General features: G+C 43.9%; 1 long non-coding RNA gene across 1 annotated transcript; it reads left to right on the top strand.

Moving 5' to 3' along the window:
* Positions 1-173: 173 nt before the first annotated feature.
* Positions 174-20557, top strand: LOC144115737 (uncharacterized). Its single transcript, XR_013311521.1, has 4 exons — positions 174-360; positions 495-675; positions 14620-14885; positions 17671-20557. It is a non-coding gene; the product is annotated as an uncharacterized LOC144115737 (long non-coding RNA).
* Positions 20558-21583: the final 1026 nt, after the last annotated feature.

The raw sequence follows: 21583 nt of genomic DNA, 5'->3' as shown, positions 1-21583 counted from the left end.
CTTATAATAATTATTATATTATTCACCTAGAGGTGAATATTTTGTTTGCGCGCATGCAAGCGCGAGAGTTTCTGGCATCTTTGCTAGGCGATGGATGAATGATGAATTCTCAAAACGTAGACAAATGACAAAACTATTATAATAACCGACGCCGTCTTGCTCAAGCCGCCCGTAGCACAGCGCTTGTTGTCATGACAACGGTGGGACTCCACCGCGGTCGTCTGCTTGCAAATGGCGCCGCTCCGCCAAGCGCCGACGCGCTCCGCTCGATTGCTTCCGCTAGAGTGTACTAGTTCTAGTTCACTCTACTTCCGCCCTGTGCATGGTCTTTTTACTTCGGAAGCTCGACAGACACAAACGGTAAGTGGAGTCTCATTCTATGGACGAGGTCTGTGGTGCGCTCCTTTTCTTTCGCGCGGAGGAAGCGAAGATAGATCGAGTGCCTTGGAAAAGTGCTCTGCGAGATGTGCACGACTGAGGGTGCTGTTTCGCAGGTTGCTCGCCACCACATGAGTACGAGAGGCCTCAAGGAGATAGGTTCGAGAACCCAACGACCCAACCCAGCCTTCAGGCAGCACGGTCGCTCAGCGCGCCGAGAGAAGTTTTCAGCTGAGAACAACGGGGCTGGTCCAAAGATTATGTAAAGCACGCGCAATACAGCACAATAGTACTAAGGTGGGTTACTTTATTTCTATATGTTTTGTTCCATGCCTATGTATGCATAGCAAGTTGATTCTTGGGTGCACGCTGGCTTCGGCAGTGTGATAACTAGGGTGCACGGCTAAGATTTAAAGTTGTCACTTTGAGGCATAACCCTCTTGATTGCGCTATGCGAAATGCAGCGAAATCCGTAGCAGGTCTGAGCATAGCTAGAAAAAGGCGTGTGGGTAGTGAGGACGTGGCAGACATGACAATAAACCTCTATGCGATATGTGACGTTTTAGGAAGTTTACGCTTATTCAGGCATGTTGTATATTCTTTTCGTCGACTTCCTTAACAACTATTATGTTGTGAAAATAAAAACTCAAGGCCTGGGGTATGCCTTCTTCACGCGACACTAGGCTGTGAAATTTTGGAAGAGATCTCAAGCGCCCACTTTTGTCGCGGCCACAGGTAGGGTATGGGTGCGCCAGACCGACGGGTACCACTGTCCACACCAGTTCGTAAACATAGGCCTTGAAGTTCAATTTCATAACTAAGATGAGCATAACTGCAAAAACAAACATCGCTGTGTGTTGAGAAGATTGCATGCACATCTTTACAGACCGATCTGCTAATGTTTAATTTATTGGCCCAGCATAAATATGTACCGGCTTAGCAACATCCACCTTTACACAATATGGAGATTCTTCTTCCAAAAGAGAACCTCAGTTAAATATTTGTGTGTGTTATCACATGGATAAATACCCATCACTTAGGCTCAGTAGTTGTGCTCAGGTGATGTTATGTCATGTGTGTGCTATTTTTGTGCATGCAGTGGTAATTTTTGGTAAAATTTGGGAAAAGTAGACATAGTCAACTCAGAAGGCAGACTGTATTTTGAAAGGGATACTCAGGAACATAGGTAGGCGAACTCACTCATGAGTGGACTCACCTGGGCTCACTCACGCTCATTTCAGATCATGATCTGAGTCGTGAGTAAACCCGGACTCACATTCACATCATGATCTGAGTCATGAGTCCGAACTCATATTCAGATCGTGGTCTGAGTCATGAGTCCGGGCTCACATTCAGGTCATGATCTGAGTCATTGTGAGTCCGGGCTCACATTCAGATCATGATCTGAGTCGTGAGTCCGGACTCATGTTCAGATCGCAATCTTAGTCATGAATCCGGGGTCACACTCAGATCATTATCAGTCGTAGTCAGTCTTGTCGAGTTTCCTGTGCACTTGCAATACTTAATTATTAAGCTATTATCCAGATGATGCAAAGCAATTTCATTGTTTCCTTATATGTACATTCTGTGGCTCTTGCACTCTAGGTTATTGAAACACTAGAAATGTTTTTTGGCCGCCGTGTTTGGTCTTGGTGGATTTTACCTGTGTCTGGCTGTAACACGATTGCTGTAGTTCTTCTTTTGCCTTTTCTTAATTAGTTGCAAAACGCATGCAGTGGCCTCAGATCTGTGCGCCCCTGAGGGGCAGCTACAGGCCTCTCAGGCGGGCGTCCCTACAGGCTAGCTGCAGTTAAGAACTCATCGCATCGCAGTGTTAGCATTTTTTTGCATTTAAACTTTAAGTAAGTCATTAGGTCTGAACTTTACACAGTTTTGTTACCCATAGCACCATATTTTTACCTTTTTTCTTCTTTTTTATGCATACAATGTCTCAAAACCTCCATCTGGACGCACGGTCAGAAGGCTAGACCTTATTTGGAAGAAAGCAATTCATACATGCGAATTTCTAAACTAAATGCGAATTTCTTTTTGTTGAATTATTCCACGCCCTACTGTAGTAATTGAAAGGCGAAAATTAGCCTTACATTTGCAGCATGGCACTAGATCGACCAAGCGCTGAACCAGACGGAGAAAGATGACATGAAGACAAGCACGAGCAAATATTTCTTGCGACCTATTTATTCGCTCGCTTCTCCTGTTCCTCAGTAACTGGCATATCTTTAAATTTACATGGTAGGGCACAAAGTGGCCGTAAGAAGGAAAGCGATGATGTGAAAGCAGCGGGACAGTCGATGGCAGGTTTTGTTTTCTTCTGGTTAGGGATCGTTTGAGTGTGCCAAGATTCGAGTAAGAACCTATTTTATTAATTTGCTATGGTCCCGAGGATGATACTTTCGTCAAAGTTCATTCTATGGTGCGAGTCCTCGCAATGTTTGGCTGTCCGACTGTGCTCACTTGTGAAGCCGCGAACGTCATTTTTGTGTTGCCGCATGGACAAATTGCAGAACACTGAGAGCGCTCCAAATGAAAACCCTTGTTCGCAGACGAAATTTTCACTGTCTTGTTCGAAAAGAAAGTGGAGAGGTGCCTCTTTAGCTGTATGAAAGGAAAGTTGTTGAGAGTACACAGGAGAGAAGCCCAGAAAGCTTTCCAGTGAATATCACTTTACGGGGTCCAGTGATATTCAGCACACGTACCGCGCCTTGCGAGAGAGATCACAGCATTTTCGCATGGAGCGCTCCAAACGCAGCAGCGTGCTGGCAGTGTCGCTGTCCATGTCACTCTGAGAGCGCTATGGCACCTTGCTTGCTACGCGTCCCTGGAACAGGGTGATTGACTGTTTCTCTAGAGGAAGACTGCAGTAAACATGTCTTTTGAAGCTGGAGCATTACTTGGCTTGCGTGAAAACCAGGCCGTAGCCAGAAAGCCATGGCAGCCACGCGTGGCTGAAATTCCTGGCGGAGACGCTGTACGCGAATGATGTCTTCACCATTATTCCATTTGTGTGTCCGTGGTGAATTGGTGAAGCTCAGACCCAAGGTGTTTGGTGGGCTGATCACACCCTAGAAAACACAATTTCTGTTCACGATCATGAAGTGGGGACAATAAAGAAAACGGCAGAGGACACAACCCTGACAGTGAGGCTAAAGAATTTAATATACTCCAGATGGGAGTCGTTAAGGGATAATAAGGGAAAGGGTCACAGAGGAGAAAAGCTGTATAATAGGAAAATTAGTTTGTAACAACAGTATATAGCAGTAACGTAGCAGTTCTAAAGTCCTTACGGGAGGCTCTCTCTGCTTTTGCGAGGGGCGTAATATATGGTTCAAACAAAGAAACAGCCCGATTTAAAGGCCTGATGATGGGATTAATTCTGGAGAAAGGGTAGCCCAGCATAGAAACAAAAAGACAATAAAGGCAAAAATATTGAAACACCAAAAGCAGTGTTTATCTATGTTTTAAAAGTTGCCCAAAATTGGCAGTGAATTCTAGAGCACAAAACCATAAAAAAGTACAAGTACAGGTGCCATAGTTGCCACATGTAAATGTTCTTTCAGGCACGTAACATGGGCTGTTGGGCGTAAAACAGATTTATTTGTCCGATCAGTGAGCTTATAGGAGTCATAAGTCAAGAAAAGACTGGCAGAGTCATGAGTTGAAATGGGCAAGTGAACCTGAATGAGTGATCGCGATAAGACGTGAATCAAGATGAGTTGTGAGACGAAGTGAATGAGCCCAGATGAGTCGTGAGTCCACATGAGTCGGAGTGAGTGAGCCCAGATGAGTCGTGAGTCGAAATGGGTGAGCCCAAATGAGTCGTGAGTCTGAGTGAGACGTGAGTCGCTATGAGCGGTTGATCCCGGATGATTGGTGCGTCTGAGTGAGCCCAAGAGAGTTTTGATTGTAAATGAGTTCGAGTGAGCTTAGGCCTCTGTGAGTATAAGTTTGAGTGAGCTCGTAGGTTTACCAAACTTTTGTGAGTGAGCCTGAGTGAGCACTCGTGATTTTGCAGTGGTATGCTCAGGAATGAAGCGTATTCACGCCATAAGTGAACATAATGCCACAGAACTATTGTTTCTTGCTTTAACACACTGGCTTCTTAACCAGGCATCTTGAATTAATGACAGTTCAAAACATACATGAAACGTTTTTTGGATACCAGAGGACTGTGAGCTTTAATCGTGTCCATTTGGAACCTGCATGTTACTTTCACACACTGCACGCTGCCACTGCTTTCCTTTGCACAAAAATGCATGGCAAAACTCAATGGGGATTGATGATTGAGCATTTCTAAGATTTATTTCTGGGCAAAGAAAAGTCAGGTATGCAGATGAAATTTTGTACGAGAAATTCCTCTGAAGCACTTTTGTGACACAATGTAAATGGTTTTCAACCTGTGGGCGCTGAACAACGTTAATTATATTGCAGGGGAAAATTTCTCTCTAGCAATCACCAGTTACCATTGTCTTGCACTTGCCACGAACAGGCTGTCCCAAAAAATTTCTTTAACTTATCATTCCCCATGATCTTTAGGTAAAATTGATTGCATTTTTCACATGCCTTGCCTCTTAGTCACTCTAATAAACTACTCGTTAACTAGGATATCATCTTTGAGGTATTTTGATTGTCTAGCAGAGCTTGTGATGGGCAAACGGCGTGAAAAAATGACAAAGATGTAGATAGTAGAGAACAAATTATGTATAGCTTTAGAATTTTATTGTAGAAGAAAGCTGTCTGTACACAGGAATCTTATGACATAAAAAGCAAAACCAAGATCTGACTGAAACCGAGTACAAATCTGACCAGTTGAAAGTGCCCGTGCTCATCTCATAGAGTAAAAGAAAAATGCAAACACAAAGACTTGTGTAAGCCAGCTTTCAGATCTTGTCTCAGAAGATGACTTCCTTACCTGTCAGTGATAAAGATGGCCTTCTAATGCACATAGGTTGCTACCCGTGGATAAATTACACCTAAAATATATGCACGACCACATGAAAATGGCAGGTGATGGGACTACAGCGCAAGAACAAATAGCCATCCTAGCTGTCTAGGCTTCCCATCTAGAAGCTGTCTGTCACATCTTGCTTGTTCCTTCTGCTTCAGTCTTTAGCGTTTCCAACCATCTTAACCCTGCAAGAAGACACATCCAGCTAGCTATCAATATGGGGCTAATATCGGAAGCTAGGTGACCATGAGCTCGCATATATTCTCTAATCCTTGCTGCTACCTCTGAATGTTTCCTTTTATCTCTCGCTGTGCTGTCTTCAGTCAAATTTAAAATTTTACTATTAGTGTCCAAGTTTCAGGCCCATAGGTAAGGACTACATGAGGGTGTTGTTGCATATTTTAAGCAGCTTGAAAAAACAACAATGAAGCAGAGGAAATAACCAACGTGAGACAAGCATTGACTTTAAGTTGAATTTGTCAAGCAACACAATCCTTTATATAGACAACTGCAACATCATCAAGCGAAGTGAGGAAAACATGGCAGAATGAAGTAACAAAATAAAGGTGAATCAACAGACTACAAAGAAAAACAGATACCATGAACACACCAACGAAAGTGAGCACAGCAACGCAATGCATATCCAGATTTTACTCGTGTCTTTTCATAAAAAGCCGAGAACTTCGCCTGTGAAACCCGGACGATGCAATAACGCAGCTTTGTATAGCTTTCTTTACCTGGCAGTTCTTAATGATTTCTTTTTGTAAAAATTTATCTGTGTCTTCCTTGATAAATTTTGTCTATTCGCGGGTTGGCACATGACTTGCAGCGATACAGCAGGTAGCTTCTCAATCATTCTGTAATGAGGTTATGTGCTTACACATTCTGTGAGCTTGTTTAATTCTGATCATACATCATAATAAATACATCGTTTTAACGCTGATCATACACATGACCCTTGAAAGAGTGCTCCTGCAGTTTTTTAATCACGTTGGGAGAAAGTAGAGCTGCCATGGATGCGCTGTGCACAATTGTTTTTAGACAGTGTGTAAGGATAACAAAGAAAAAAATGTGCGGGGGGGGGGGGGGGGTTCCTGCCATTTCTAATTTACAATGCACATTATGCAAATAGAGTTTGACTATTGCTTTTCCCTCCACTTTCCTGTGAGAAGTCTTCAGGAACAGCCGCTCACCAACTACCTTTAACCACTGGGCAATGAAGCATTTCCAACAGTTGATCTTCATGTGCCAAACCAAGGAAAGGAATGATCACTACAGAGGTGAAGGAGGCTGAGGTCACCATATAATAGAAAGATGCACAAGAGAACAGCACACCATCAGTACAATACCAAAATGATTAATAATGCAAAGATAGTTCTGGGCACTGGCACTATGAACATGGCACTATATAGCCCCCACACAGCAACCACTTGATGGGAAAGCACTGCAACAACAGTAGAAGCAATGCCTCAACCACTTTCAGTGAGTGGCACTGAAAACTTTGGACAACAGGGGACAGCACCTAACTGTTCTGCATGCCATGTGATTTGACTACATTGCTTGTTTCTGCACTCGGCTGACAGCAACCCAGCTACAGATGTCGTGCAGTTGCTCCTGCATGCAGTGTACACTATTGTGTCGAACCAAAAAAACTGAAACATGCCCATGAGTGCTCCCCTTAGATATGTATACTTTAAAAGAAGTCTTTAGAGGGAAAGCTACTGCCATTATGTTGATCCGGTTTGAGTTTTGAAGCAAGGAACTTACATCTTGGAAGCTAGGCGTACAAGAACTGTTATAAGGTTGTTGTCTTGTATGTGTCACGCTGATAATTGTGAAATATTCCTAGCTAAGTTTAGCTGCTGTCTGCAAGATGAAGTGGCTGTTGAAACATACTTGCGTGAGAACTGCGTATGGGTATATCGACGCCTTATTTTGGTGACAACACTGCCTCTTAATCTTACTATTAAAACTGCTGCAGAGGTTATATTCTGGACTTTTAGCGGCTGTCCCACTTCTGTCAGCTTTACAGTTGAAGAGCCCAATGATCAGCCCATCTACTTAAGGTTGCAGTTTCTAACACTAACAAGCATGTTTGTTGCTCTGGTGCCAACATCATCCAAAAAGACATCCTGCCCCCTGACACTTCTCTTGCAAAGGTAGTCAAATGTGGCGTAGCTTACTCTGGATTGAACTCGGCTGTGACTAAATACCTATAGCCTGCATGTGATTGAAGAAGCCTGTATTTATTTGCTGATACTGCAGACCATACATACACATGGTCCAGGCAGGAGGGGCATTTGTGACAAAATGAAAGTTCACAGATAACAAGCATATGACACACAGAAAACACAGGGAAAATATTAATTACGAGCATCTGGTCTTCCACTTGCATTATGCAAGGCTGTAGCTTACTCACTGGTAAGGAAATTGTAGGGCTGTATGTGCAACCCAGTGTCGTACAGCCACAGTATAGAATGAAACCTTTCATAGTTACGCCCTGTGATGATAAATTTTCCCACAACCTAGGGAAAGTTGCACTGACAATGCATGTTAACCTTATGATAGCAGAGTCCTCTAAACTTCACACCAGGGAAGCTAATACAGTGGGGTCCTTGTTCAAAAGTAAATTGGTGCTGAAATAGCAACAAGACTTTTTGCAGTGCTTTGCAGTGTTCTACTGAGCTGACTGCAGAAAGAGCACAATATACATGCATGCTTTCCCTAAATCGCTTGTTTATTCATACTTCTTAAGTCGTTGCTGAAAACTACAATTGTTCCACACAGGTTAGTGGGTGGGTCAGAAGGAACTTGGTGTAAACAATAGTTAATCTCTTAATTTTACTAAAACATGCCATGTCTTTCCATCACGGGCAGTCATAAATTTCTTCTAAATACACCGTTTTCAGTTCTGGCGTGTCATGTTTCTTCTCGGAAGTATTTGGGCATTACTCCAACACACAATCTAACATAGTCATCTTGTATCATAAACATCATTAATGAGGCCAACCACACCCTTGGTTTTTGTCGCAATTTGCGACCTCACAGTCTGTAGCTGACCAAGATAGTTTCCTCATTCCTCAACTACAATACTTTTCTACGCAATAGGGATAACAAGACAAGAGATGGCATACTAATAGCTATTCGTCGCTCACTGCATAGTTCTGAAGTTAAATTTTCATCCCCTCTGGGCGCATTGTTTATTCACTGCTATGCTTTCTACCTGCAGGTAACCATTGGCATTTGCTTACAGCCCCCAACTTAAGCAATTCTTTAGTAGCCCGCTTCTGTGAAGCACTCTGCCTTGTAACTGCTTCAAATCAGTGCACTGCCACCCTTCTTTTTGGCGATATTACCCTATTTACTCGAACCTAGGCCGACAAAAAATATATATATATTACCTCGAATGTGGCCGAACAAAAAAAGCGAGGCCAGCGTTCACAAAATGCAAACAGCATTTATTGAATCTGAACGTGCAGAGCTCATTCAACGTCGTCGTCGCTGTGTTCCTTTTCACTGTCACCTTCAAACAGTGCACTATCTTCGGTACCCTCAAGCGCATTAGATATGCTGCACTTTTTAAGGCGCGCACGATCAAAGTACCTCGGATGTCGTCCCACGCTGCAGCTACCCAGCCCGCCAGCTGCGATAGCGATGCACGTTTGAGGCCCGTTTCACATGCTGCGACTGGACCGAAAATATCCGGTGTAGTCGGTGAGGCCACAGTGCGATTTTCAGTCACTGCTTTCACATGCGACACCGACACAACGAATTCGGTCAGAGGAACAGGCAAGGTTCCTTGATGTTTGCATAGACAACCCATTATTAAACGCGACAGAAACATCACACAGAATGTGTTTATGATTTTATGACCAGCGTATTTTTAGATGCAAGGCATTATTCCGTATGTTTTGATTAGAATAAACATTTTTGCTTCCACCGCATTAACAGTACCCATGTGACCGCACGTCGCACACCGTCTCGGCGCTCCCCAATGGTCAGTCGCAGAGCGAACACACCGACGCTGCGACTGAATTCCAACCGGACGGAACTCGATCGCGAGCTGTCTGCGACTAGACCGATGGCCCTCCCCAGTCGCAGACCGACAGAATTCGCAGTGTCGCAGGCGAAAATCGCATGCATGTGAAACGGGCCTGATGCAGCCCGTTGCCGTTAGAATTTTTTTTCAAGCGATGTTTATTGCCTCAAGGCATAAAAGTTATGAAATGAGAGATGAGTAAGATCTTCGTCAGTCAACCAGTCCGCGCAATATCTCCGCAGATGATCCTTGAAAGGTTTGTTGATGCAGACATCAAGAGGCTGCAACTGGCCCGTCATGCCGCCCGGTATGACAGCGAGGTCCGTGTTCGCTTGGGCGAGCGCAGCCTTCACGTTGTCGGTCAAATGCCCACGGTAAAAAGTCGACGACAAGGAGCGAGTTCTTTGTCAAAAGGGCTCCTGGACGCCGTCGCCACACAATCTAAACCCACTCTTCCACCATCGCACCCGTCATCCACCCGTTCTCATTTGCCCGCACAATTACATTTCTAGGGAAAGTTTCTCGAGCAGGCAGTGTCTTCCTTTCAAATATCATATAAGGAGGGAGTTTATGTCCATCAGCTGTGCAGCACAGCATCACAGTTCCGCGCTGCTTCTCGTAGCCCGCAGAGCGCCTTCACCTCCTTGGCACCCTTTTCATTCACGGTGTACGCCATTGGCATATCAAAATACACAGCCGTCTGGTCGGCATTGCCGATTTGCCCAAGGTTGTAGTCTGCCGCTTCTGTCTTTCGCAGCACGTAGCGCTGAAAAGCTATCAGCTTTGCTTCGAAATCGCTTGGCAGCTTCTGGGTGATTGAAGTGCGACGTCGGAGGCTGAAGCCGAAGCGCTTCATGAATTTCTGAAGCCAGCCCCTGCTGGCTGTGAAATCCTTTGGCGTTAGGCCTCGCTCCCTCGAAAGTTCCCTAGCTTTCGCTTGGAGCACTTCTCTTGTCACTGGAAGGGCAGCTGCTCTCTGCGTCGGAACAAAGTCGGCCAAAACTGTCTCCACTTCGTGGTGACGGCCTTTCTTTGGTCCGCTAAACGCCATCCTCGTTGCGGCGCACGCGAAAAGCTGCTGTCGTCCCCTCCAACGACGGACGTTCTCCTCGTCGACGCCTAAGTCACGCCCGACTTGAAAGTTCGACGATGCCTCAGCGACTATCATAACTTTTCGCTTGAAAGCGGCACTGTAGTAGCAACTCCTGCTTGGTGCCATCGGGATAACACCACGACGCACACCGATACGCCCGACACCACACACGTCAAAATAATAATAATAATTGGTTTTTAGGGAAAGGAAATGACGCAGTATCTGTCTCATATATCGTTGGACACCTGAACCGCGCCGTAAGGGAAGGGATAAAGGAGGGAGTGAAAGAAGAAAGGAAGAGGTGCCGTAGTGGAGGGCTCCGGAATAATTTCGACCACCTGGGGATCTTTAACGTGCACTGTCATCGCACAGCACACGGGCGCCTTAGCGTTTTTCGTCCATAAAAACGCAGCCGCCGCGGTCGGGTTCGAACCCGGGAACTCCGGATCAGTAGTCGAGCGCCCTAACCACTGAGCCACCGCGGCGGGTATGACACACGTCAAAATAAAGACTTCGCTTGGCTTCTGGCACGGCTTATAGCGGCTGCGATACTGACTTTTCTAGATGGCGCTAGCTATGCACAAATTTTTAGCAGTTTCAGTGAAAAGCTGGCGCGTTTTTTAAAATCCTCGAATCTACGCGGCAATCCTGGAAACGAGGCAGCGCACCAATTTGCCCGAGGATTCGTAGTTAACCGGGAGGTGCGCTGCCCCGAGCGAATGACGACCTGCAAAGAAGTGGCGACAGGTTGATAGCTGGTGCATGTCATGTGTTAAGATTGCTGGTGTGCTTTGTTAAAATGAGGCGATAAACCTCCCGCTGCGTGCACGTAAGGTTTTCCTGACTATCGCGATTTTACGTTTTGGGTTTTTGTGTGTTTTTTCAGTTTTTGCTTTTGGTGCCTATGAGCCCAGTGCAGGAACCCAGGGGGCAGCACTTTCGGCGAACAGGCAGCGCCGCCGGTGGCCGCAGGAGCAGATGCTTTGGGAGAGTCGGGGCCGCCTGGGTCGGGCGCGCGCCCAGTTTGGGGCGGCCTTCGGAAAGTTTTCGGGATTGTTGCAGCGAAGTGGTGGCGATTTGGCCTAGTTGGAGTGACACAGCGATAAATAAGCAGTGCGGGAACATGAAGGCACCACACAGAGACATGGACGAGTCCTGGCTTTATGCTGGGCGTCTGTTTCCAAGTAGCAAAGAACGTGAAACAGAGCAGACGACACAAGGAGAAGGGTGCCCAACGGCAAGAAGCAAAACACAGCAACGAACTGAAAGGGAGGGGATAAAGAATACGGTGAAGAAAGAAGTAGAAAAATACAGAACAAGATTTGTGGCACCCCCCACATGTACAGCGCGACACAAAGCCAGCCACGTGCAAGTCGATCAAGTGGGACGGCCACATTGTTGTGAGAGGAGGGGACGTACTTAGGCAAGAGCTGCGAGAATGAAAGAAAAAGAACGTTGCGAAGGAAGTGGCGGGGGAGAAGGAAAGAAAGGGTACGGAAGAAAAAGAGGAATGAACGGATGGGGAGCTTAAACAGAGAAAAAATACGAGAAGCTGACAAAAGGCCTGAAAATTTGCGTACGTCGGCAAGCTAGGCTCATAGAACGCGACATATCCCTGCCTGTAAGAATAATTGAGATAACTGACGTAGTAGATTGGCAGAATTTTTTAAAGGCTTCAATTATCTCTCCGGTGGGTCGTATTCATCTTCTCCTGATGACAGAATAGTTTTTAAAGGACGTACGGCATGTAGTGGTGGTCTCCGCAGCAAATCTCAATAAGACACCCTTTGATCATTCTCTCCACACTGTGCTGGTATGCGCACAGGAAGTGGCTGATCCAGTATACTAGGTTGACCCTTTAATTACAAATGTTCCAATTGGAACATACGAATTTAAATTTTTTATTTGCCTTCAAGACGCACCTTTCTTTGAAATTTTTGTTTTCGCATCTGTATGATGATTGAGGAAATAATTGTAACTATAAAATTTCGTATCGTTTTATTTAAAGACTATTATTATTGGAAAATGGAATTTTATTTAGCCTCTGGCAGAGCCGAGTGTTTGTGGGGCCCTTCCTGGAAAAAAAAAAGTTACAATCAACAGAAGAGAACGAAAGCACTGACAAACACTTGCTGATATTGTGACCAAACCACGGGTTAATTGAGCGTTATGTAAAAACTACCTACGTCAACTCGCCAACAGACGCGTTATGTGGTTCCTAGAGCACGCCCTTTTGTTCTGTCGGGTAGGCTAAATGGGAACACAAAATACAAGGGCCACATTGCCGAATAGCTCGATTTTTTTGGATGGTGAGAAAAATTACGAATGCAGGGGTTAGTTGAGTGCCTTCTTTTTCTCTTTTGGGAACAACGTTATGGGCGAATCCTGACATGATTACCTGCTCAGTGCCCGTCGGGACGAGAGCCACTCACTGTTCCCGTCGCTTCGGATCGTAGAACTTGCCTGGGGACGTGAGAAACATTGTCCCTGGGGAGTTCAGGTATGTGCTCTTGTAGACTGCTGCGCAGCAATTGATCGGTGACCACAGAATTCTCTCAAAGCAACGAGCGATGGAAGAATACAACGCGCTCCCAGCAGTTATGCAGCATCTGAGCGGCACGGGCCGGCGCGCGTCTCCCACCCGGTCCACCATTTCCGCCGCGAGGGGCGCACGCATCGCGCCGGAGTTACTCCTGGACGATGCCTATATAACTATCCCTTCTAGAAATAAAAGTTGAGTTGTTAGACAGTGCTGAAGTCGTCTCGTGTTTCTTCCACTACGTCCTGTGTTTCGCGCTGCTTAAAGATGAATCCATTCCAACTCGCCCAGTTTTCTGTTCTCATTACTACGCACTTCAAGAAAGAAAAACAAATCTTCCCAGAACCACTTCGATGTCTAAGTAAAACATAACAAGTCAGCTGGCGGCAGCTCCAAACATACACTTTCTTTAATCCGTACATGTACTCTATATGGTTCCCAGAGCAGTTTAGCCCCGTCTGTTCTCTCTGTGGACACCATAAGGCAGACACACCACACATCCTATACTTATGTAATCAAGACAAGCCGTCGAACAGTCTGCAGCTCTCTACCCAATCGCAGTAGGAGGCCGCGCTGCTCAGCTCATACACGGAGGTTCAACTCCGAGTCACGGAGCGGGCCGAAGAGGTCGCCGAACGACACTCTTAAAACATACATGACCTTTTTCAAACTTCTCACCCTGATAACGTTTCGCTGCATCATTTATTGAGCCTTGTGAAAACTCTGTAATTTAGTTCACATTTTTTTGCCAACTCTCATGCCCCCCCCAAAAGTTAAGAAAACATTAACATTATATGAAAGGGAATTACACAGCCTTCAACTTGGAACTCACTAATTTCGGCACATGGCATCTTCATGATTTTTCAGAACCTTCGGTGAAAATTAACTGCATTTTCTTCAAGGACACAATGTAAGAGCTAAGAGAGAAGCACAATGCAACTAACACCATTACTGTAAAATGATGCTCACTATGGTTTAACAAGGAGCTGAAAAGTTTTAATAACAGAAATAGGCGTCTTTTTTGCACTGCCAAACGAGTGATCACCGCATGCACCTGGCAAAAGTATTATAGTGTGGAACAAACTTTTTTCACTAGGAGACAAAATCGAACATTCTTCCACTCAGTTCTACCCAATATGTTGTTCACCAACCCTCACAAATTTTGGAAAACCATTAACTCTACATGCTTGCAGCCTCTAACACTACATGACAAAGGCAACAATCCTATTTCTGACCATGATGTTTCTTGTATTCTGAACAATTTTCTTTTTTTTTGCTCAATGTTCACTAAAGAAGCCGATGGCTAACTACAATCTTCAGCTCTGAATCATCCACTTATGCCTTACATTATAGTTGATGCTAATGATATGAAACTAGTCGCCTCAATGAAAGTTCCATTTTCTTCTGGTCTTAACGTCGTCAAATTCGAAAGTACTAAAAAACACTAAGGACAGTGTAAGCATAACCTTGTGCCACCTCTTCAAGCAGTCTATGTCAAGAGGTGTCCTTCCGCACAATGGGAAGATGTTGGTGACGCCAAGAGTGGGCTCGGTGAAAGGGCCGAGCACAGGCCACTCATCATGCATTTTGCTTTCACCCTCCAGGCGTTACTCCTGTCGGCAATGCGCTGCTACCTACTTCTGCCTCGGTTTTGTCGGCGCCAGCGTTGACGGCTACAAGAACTAATGTGGATCAAGGACAAAACTACATCGTCATCGAGGCTTTCCCATTCCTCGCTTCAAGCCATGGCTTTGCGACATCAGCTGGAAGTCCCGCTATAAAGCCAGCACAGTTCCATACCTCCTTCAGTGGGCTCGGCGAAAGGGCCGAGCGCAGACCACTCATCATGCGTTTTGCTTTCACCCTCCGGGTTAGTTGATAGTTTTTATCTATGCAGTGATAATCAATTTCTCATTATTGGGCCCTGCCCACAGATGTGCTGGCACATTTTATACGAGTGTTATTGTGTGTGTAAATTGCTTGTTTGTGGGGATGTGGAAGAGAACCCTGGGCCTTCGGTGGAGGAAATGCTGCAGACTCTTGTAACAGATCAACTGTCTATTAGATCAGGTATATTTCACTTGAAAGCAAGTCCTGAGAACACAGATAGACTCATACAGAGCATCGGTGCATGTTTAACAGACATAGAAGATAAAGTAAATGCGATGCAGGTGAAAATTACCTCGAATGAAGGACTAAACACAGTTGTTACGAATAAAAAGAAGGCTCTCCACTTGCAGCACTCTAAATTAGTGGATTCCGTAGGACAGAAGTCGCAGATCAAGCTTAATTGTTTTCGGTGTTTGAGATATGCCTGAAGAAACCGAAACGGACTTACGAGACAAAGTGTTAAAGGGAATTTTCCAAGCGAAAATGGGCGTTACCTGTTCATCGGTCGCGAAAATTCACAGGCTTGGGAGACCTAAACCAAATCGACCAATTACTCTTTTTTCCAAGATTTCCGTGAAAAGCAAGCTGTCTTGGTGAACGCAAAGAAATTAAAAGGAACTAACACGTACATTCAGCAAGATTATTGCGCAGACACGTTAAGGAAACGCAAGTTGCTTTGGGACAGTTCTAAGCCTGAAAGAGACGCCAAAGAAAAAGTATCACTTGCACACGTTAAACTTCGAATCGGTGATAAAGTTTTCCAGTGGGATGATGCACTGAACGCTCAAAGGGAAGTGCCTAATATGAACAGACCATCTTGTTCGAGCTAACAATCGGAGTGCTGCCAGTTACGCTTACTGTCACTGAACGCTCGCAGTATTGTAAATAAATCCGATACGCTTGAAGATCTGTTGCTGCTGTATGCGCCTCACCTGTGTCCTCACGGAAATTTGGCTCACCGAGTTGATAGGTGACAATGAAATACTTCCACCAGCTTATCAATTGTACAGAAGGGACCGAGGGTCTCGTGGCGGCGGTGTAGCTGTCATTACTAAAAAGGAATACAAATAAATCTTCTTGAACAAATTAACAATCACTTGAGCTTATTCCTGAGAGTGGTATTTTCTGGCATAAAATTTTTCCTTGTGTCAGTATATCGCTGTCCTAATTCAAATGATGTTCACTTGGTTCAGTTATATGATGAAGTTGTAAAACTGCAAGAAAAAACTTGATAATCATGGATGACTTTAATTTGCCACATATTAACTGGAACGAGCTCAGTTATTGTTCCACATCAGGCGACGCAATTCTTGACATTGTTTTTTCTTAACCTCGAACAAGTTGTTAAAGTGAATACAAGAGGCTTCGCAATTCTTGACCCTTTGTTCATTAGTGATATTTTTTTGTGGTGCTAGTGTGTAAGTTGAGTCCGGAATTTCCGATCAGAAGCTGATTTTTTTTTTACCTGAACTAGAGCTCTTGATAGGCAGAAATACGCTTCTGTGGAGGACGCAGTTAAAGATTTCGAAGCAGCTGATGATGTAGCAATCATCGACTATTTAGATACTCACTTTTGCAGTCCTATGCATACCACTGAAAGCGCATGGCAGTTGTTTTGCGATACTGTCAGATACTGCATTGATAATTTCATACCATCAAAAACAGTTCGCAAACGTCATTCAAACCCATGGATTACTTGGGAGGTAATTCATTGTAAGCGCAAAATAAAATGATTGAGGAAGAAAGGTAAAACAGAAACAGAGCAGTTTGGCCTTCTTTAATAACAGTCTGGAGGAGTTTATTAAAACGGCCGCTCAAAATTCTGGCAAGTTTTTGGCCAAACTAATCGAGAAGTAACGAAAATAAAAGTTCACGACAACACATTGAATGGTCCGTGTGGCATTGCGGAAAATTTTAATCGCTATTTCCAAAGTGTCCTTTCGGCGCAGGACGAAACTGAGCGAAGCACCCTTATGTCAGGTTATTCACATGAAATCATCATCACACGACAGGGTGTTCTGGCAATGGTTTTGAATATCCATACAAAAAAATCCAGTGGACCAGACGGGATACCTAATTTATTCTTGCGGCGCTGTGCTGAGCAGATTTCTGGATTCCTTTCGGATCTTTTTAACTTGTCGCTTAGGTCATGCGATATGCCAGATGATTGGAAAAAAGCACGTGTTGTACCCATACATAGAAAACGAAGTTGTCTATTAGTTACTAATTAACACCCAGTTTCCATCACCAGTCTGTGATGTAAGCTTTTGGAGCATGTTATTACAGGTTGATTGCAAAAATACTTCGTTGAACATGGCATACTCTCTGTGTACCAGCGTGGTTTTAGAAAAAGTCTTTCTACAGTTACACAGTTAGTCACAACAGTTCATGATTTTTTTAGTATTTTCGACATGCCTGGCCAGTGCGATGTTCTGTTTTTTTTTTGTTAGGCATTCGATAAAGTATACGCCATGGGAAATTGTCTAAGTTGCAGCAAATTGGTCTTCTATCTCACATAGTTTGTTGGATTTCTTCCTATCTTAGAGACAGGCTGCAATTTGTTCAAGTTGGAAATTATTCATCCAACATGCTTTCTGTCATCCTTGGAGTTCCCCAGGGAAGTGTGTTGGGTCCATTGTTATTTTTTATTTATATAAATGACTTAATAGATGTGTTGTCAGACGATGTTTCAGTCAGATTATTTGCAGACGACTGCATTCTTTTTTAAAAAGATCTCATGTGCGGAAGACCATGCTTCTCTGCAGGCATCTCTTGGGGCGACTGATGGCCGTTGTGAAAAGTGGAGCATGGAACCGAACAGGGAGAAAACTGTCCTGCGTGTCACGAGAAAGAAGCATCCCAGCATATCTACTTATCACCTTGGTAGTAGTGCGATTTGCAAAGCTGAGAAGTATAAATAATTAGGAGTAACCCTTACAATTAATTTATCATGGTCCACACACATCTCGGATATCTGTGCTTCTGCTTTTCAAAAGTTATGCTTGGTAAAAAGGAAGCCAAAAAATGCTCTCGTTAATACAAAGCTTTTAGCGTATAATACATGTACAAGATCTGAGTTAGAATATGCGTCAGTACTATGGGATCCCTACACCAAGAAAGGCATAGAAAAACTGGAACGTATACAGCGAAAGGCGGTAAGATTTATATATTGCAAATAGAGAAGACTAGATCTTCCTTCTCTGCTTATGCAAGAACATCAGATTCCAAGGTTAGACATACGGCAGAAAATATGTCGACTTCTAGTTCTTCGTGAAATACTGTCAGGAAAAATTCCACTAAACCTTCCAAATTGCCTTCAGCAAGCTACTACCAGAAGAACAAGGCATACTACACAATACACGCTAGCTCCAATTTTTTGCAAAAACAAACCCTTATAAGAGCAGTTTTTCCCTACAACAGTGACGGAATGGAACGAACTGCCTCCAGTCGTTTTGAGTCAAACGACTTCCTAAAAGAACTGGAATGTCTTTTTGTCCGAACAAATGCGCTTGAGTTGCACTGTGTTGTTGAATTTTGTCATTTTGTTAAGGTGACCAGAATTGAAATTGTCTCCTCAATTTTTGTACTTTTTGTTGTGTATTTGATTTTTTTACTCCAACGTTCTTGTTGTAATTCCCTTCCTGCTAAGGCCAAACATTGGCCTGCAGTATGATAAATAAATAAATAAAAGTAAATAATAAGGTCATTCCACTTTTCAAAAAAGGTTCTTTTCTATTGAATAATGACTACCATCCCTTTTCCCTCACCAGCATTTGTTTGAATCTAGTGGCACATGTCATTCTCGTATGAAGTTTCTTGTTTCGGTCAAATTCATTCATCCAACCAATATGGTTTCTTAAATGGACTTTTCTACTAGCGTTGTTAACAGTTTAAGCTCCAGCCTTGACCTGAACACTCCCATCTACGCTCTCTTTTAGATTTTGAAAATGCCTTCGTACGTAAAGTTCCACAGAAAGGACTGCTATTAATGCTCCTGCACTTAAGTCTTTCTTATTCAGTATTGGAATGGCTTCGCAACTGTTTAAGTAACAGATCGGTTTTTATGTGCCAATTTGCAAATATCCATCAAAACGTTAGCATGGCCAAGTTTTGTTCAGCCTAAACTAGAATATGCGTCAGCAGTACATGACACCGCCAGTCTAACCTCTCTTTAACAATAGAAATATAAAATAACGATATCCGCTTCGAGTATACAACTTAATACAACTTAAAAGATCAGCGTTGGTAACAGTGGGCCGTGGTACATGGCATCCTGTGTTACTCTACTAACCAAATCACAACAGTGAACAAAATCAGCTTTTTAATATCTGACTATATGAAACAAACCAGAGGCATAACAATTTTAGCACCTATAATTTTTTCTTGAAATTAGCTTCTTGTTTAGGTAACAAGAAAAGTTCTGACTATGGACTACTTTTTTCTCAAGCAGACATTGTGTGCAGTGGTCCTGAATGTGGGTGGTGCTTCACTGCAGACTTAGGTTGTGTCCGACTATAGTGCTTCTGCCCTAAAGGTTGAAGCCAACCTACCTAATCTGGAAACATAACAGCAAATTTCTGGATTCTCTCTCTCACAAGTTTCGTCATTCGGCTTTATGAACACCAGTCATATCACCAGCTTATCATCATTCAAACTGAATCAGCCATCACAAGGCCGCCTATTGCCCTGCTGCTAGAACTGTTCCTCACCTTTGGTCATTTGTCGTCATCTCGAGACTGGAATGATCTACCACTGGACGTCTTACACTGTATCAGTCCTATAGATTTCAAGAACACCATCAAGGCCATCATTGTGCAGCTGTCGTGCCCATGCCTCATGTAATGCCCTGTGTCCAGGCACTATGAGGAAATAAATGAAGAAAAAAAATTATGCTACATCTTCAAAGCATGGAAATTCTGTATGCAGGTGACACTGGCAGCAGTGTTGGTTTGATTTCACTCCAGAGAGGCACACTTCTTAATTTCTTAATCACAGCTGAATTTATGGCTTGTGTGTATGGCATGCCAACCTGTTTTTTGCAGTTAGTTTGTGTTGTTGCTTGTATGTGATGCATGTGCGATAGCTTGTTCCAGGGACCTTCCAAAATATCCACATTTAATGAGTGCTTGTCCTTCCTCATTTTTCGTGTCTTCTTCTGTGGTTTTGACTCAAACACTGTAAATCACCAAGTGGCTGAGCCAGCCACTGTTTCAAAAAGTGTGCAATAGACAGGGCTTGTTCCGCGCACATTTGGGATGGTGTACAAGACGCCATTTCCATGTGACTGGCCCTACATGGGCCAAACAGGATTTGGAGAGTAGTAGAACTTATTAAGCTACAAAGCTATGAATTATGGTCGACCGCTACAAATGGTGCCGTATCAAGCCACTTTTTGACAGGGGTGCCACTTTGGCAGACTCTTATGACCAGAAAAGTGGGTATTTATAGAGCCCTTTCCAGTATGTTGAAGAATCCACACCACTCAATCCTTATAAGCAAGGAAATATACTTGCTGAACAAAGGAGCAAGATGTTGGCAGCATACATTTAACAAAAGAGGATTGGTGTAAGTCACCTTCATTATGCTGCTGAGAAATCGCACCCTCAAGCAACTCTTTTTTTACTCCACACCATTTTTTTTATTTCACCCAGCAAAAAAAAACAAAAACAAATAGCACATTGATTAGATTGCACCTGTCACCATGTGCAATCTCCTCATGTCCGGTCCTGTGTAGAGCTGCCACAATGGAAGGCGTCCAGCCCCATCAATTTACCCTTTTTGTGCAGCAGCAACAACCAGCACATCCCAGCAAATTCATCCGCCCCGTTGTACCACCCAGGGTTCGTGCAGAACATTCGCCTTAAATTTGAGAATTGCAGGATTTCAAGGATACAAAGGAGCAATAATCAAGGAGGTCAAGAAACCTTTCTTGGATCACACAAATTAGAAATCTTCCACTTCCTAGCTCCAATTTCCCTCTCTACAGCCACCATCTCTGTTTTTTCACTGGCCTTTCGGGGAAAGCTGTTAGCCTTGTCAATGAGAGTTAGTGATTCCTACTCTCAGCATGCTTGAAGCAGAAATTTGAGCATTGCTTGCAGTTTTGTCCCTTCTTTTTTTTGGACATGTTTTCAAATTTCAGCTTAGTGCGTTCCTTTTCCGACGTACCTATTGACTTACTGCTGCATTCTCCAGGTCACGTGCAAGCATTTTGAGCAATTCCTTGCCAGCACACACAAACTTTTTATTACGAAAGCTGCTTCTAGATGCGGCTAACCTGGAGATATGTTTCAAATTTTCAGGTGACCTTTCAGTGCCAATTGGCCCATTGTCGCCACATCGTCTTCTGACACAATATGCACTTTGCTCTATGTGGATGGCTCAAGTCGGCTCCCACCCACTCTTTACGATCCACATTTGTTCGACCAGGGAGGCTGAAACTTTCATTTCCCGCCTGACACATAGTGTTCTAATTCACACCCCAAAACACAAAGGAAAGATGATGCGGCGACTTTGACTGCATTCAGACAGTGCCAGCATCACTAGTGTTTAAAATAGGGGAGTGCCCTCGGAGGGTCCTGGCTACCATAATTCATTACTGTTAAGAAAAACACTTTCAACAAGTTTGCTTCCCACTTTTTATTACCATTCATCTTTAGTGTTCGCATTCATTGTGCA

This window comes from Amblyomma americanum, chromosome 1, assembly GCF_052857255.1.
Source record: "Amblyomma americanum isolate KBUSLIRL-KWMA chromosome 1, ASM5285725v1, whole genome shotgun sequence".
Taxonomy (NCBI): domain Eukaryota; kingdom Metazoa; phylum Arthropoda; class Arachnida; order Ixodida; family Ixodidae; genus Amblyomma; species Amblyomma americanum.
Note: the sequence above shows the minus strand (reverse complement) of the source record. Positions and strands in the feature narration are given on the sequence as shown.